Source organism: Rhagoletis pomonella, unplaced genomic scaffold, assembly GCF_013731165.1.
Source record: "Rhagoletis pomonella isolate Grant_MI unplaced genomic scaffold, Rhpom_1.0 Rhpom_scaffold_00016, whole genome shotgun sequence".
In the NCBI taxonomy this organism is placed as follows: Eukaryota; Metazoa; Arthropoda; class Insecta; order Diptera; family Tephritidae; genus Rhagoletis; species Rhagoletis pomonella.
Genome location: NW_023458570.1, coordinates 5,683,268 through 5,685,434, shown reverse-complemented (window position 1 = coordinate 5,685,434; position 2,167 = coordinate 5,683,268).

Here is a 2,167-nt window from a genome sequence, read left to right as displayed (position 1 = left end):
GCATATTTCTACAAATTCCATTGAACTTGAACGTATGGTTCATAAAATAATGTTATTAAGCTCTGCTAATGCAGATAAGCTTTCTTTCAACACATGGTTTAGCCATAGTTACCAAATCTTGGTTGAGGCAACCACGATTTGGTTTGAGAGTGGAATATATTCATGCTTGTGAGCCACCCCTAAAGAATGCTGAGCGCTCTCTGAGCACATATGTGTTTCACATACGAAGAGCTGAGCAACGCACACAGTCCCACTTATTGAATCGTTTGAATGTGCTAGTATGCCGACCATTGCATTGTGCGTGGAAATCATTGTTCCGCTACCGCAGTTCGTATATGGGTGAAACACGCATGTGATCCCAGAGCTATGGTATGTCGATCGCTGCGCTAGGTAGAGAAAGAAAAGTGTGTGCTATGACATGCACAGAATTGTTTGTATCAGTTTTTCTATCACCGCGAGTTGTTTCGGTGCGCGCATAGTTATTTAAAAATATAACGTTTGATGCCAACCGAGGTTTTTCAGTGGATATATAATTCATGTGAATTATAATTTGAAAGTGTCTATTTAGCCAAGGAAAAAGCAAAGCAGTATACTTCCAGCAGACATTGACCTGGGTTTTCGCACGACTGTTCCTGTATCATCGTTGTTTTTTAGGAAATTCTTACCACCATATACATACATATGTATTATTTACTTTAGTAACTAACTTATGTAAATATGTACGTATTTTTTATGCTTAATATGTATATGCAAATAAAAGAAGAAAGTAAACACAACAAACATCGAGTAAATTTTTATTTGTGTCAAACTGAAACTTTTTTTCCAATAATAAACGGTTAGCTGATTCAAGTCTACAGCAAGTTCACAAAATTAATTGAAAACTTGTATCAACCAAAACATTGTTTATATTTGCTCAACAATGACTTTATTCAACTAACAATATTGTCCAATCAAGGTAGTCGTTTTGTAATTATTAACAAATATACATTTGTCCCAACTAGAAGTCTTAAGTAAATTGCAGACTTTCGTGAACTATATATTTATTTCGCCATATCCAACTATGCCACTTGATCACTATAACCAAATCTTGGTTATTATAACTAAACCTTTTTCTGGGTGCAGTATCATTGTAATTCTTAGATGGCCGCCGCCACAAAATGGTCACGAAATGAGGGATTACATATTTTTTCACAACCCTCTCAATATGGCCATCCAATGAAAGGGCTTAATGTAGAGAAAAAGTTCCAAATCCAACATGGCGAAAGATTTTGATAAGTGGAACACAGAGGATTTTAGAAAAAACAAGTAAGAAAGTCTAAGTTCGGGCGGAGCCGAACATTAAATACCCGGCGCAAGGATTAAATATATGTTTTTTACCTTTCCGAAAGCTACCGCTACATGGTAAACCGGGGTGTACCAATTTTGAGTAAATTAGCGTCCTTAAATTTATAAAAATATTGAAGTTTCAAGCATTTCTGAAATTTACTGTTATATGAAAAGCGGCCGTAATTTTAGTTCGATTTCAATAATTTTCAACGTTTTGCTTCTATGTGGCAAGCACAATAACAACACCGAGTTTGGTACAAATCGGTAGAACGGTTACCGAGATACATATATGTGATCATAAGTGGGCGGTGTCACGCCCATTTTTCAAAATTTTATCCTAAACGTATTTCTTGGTAAAGAGTTGTTGCACACATCAATTTTGAATAAATTAGCTTATATAATTACTGATTTATCGAAAATTTCGTATTTCTCTAAATTATTGTTATATGGGATGTGGGCGTGGTTATTGTCCGATTTTAAAAATTTTCGGTCATTTCGTGTGTTATACCAAGGTTAACAACTGTGCCAAGTTTGGAAGAAATTGGTGCAGCGGTTACCAAGATATACACATGTAACCATAAGTGGGCGTGGCTACGCCCATTTTCCAAAAATTTATAATATTATTATTTTTCGTCTAAAACTTATTGTAAATATCAATTTTGAGTGAATAATCTTCAGTAGTTTCTAAAATATCGCAGTTTTCGTATTTCTGAAAATTACCGTTATATGGGAGGTGGGCGTGGTTATTGTCCGATTTTGCCCATTTTCAATACCATCCGTCCTACGCCAGAAATAAGTGCACGTACCAAGTTTCGTTAAGATATCTCAATTTTTACTCGAG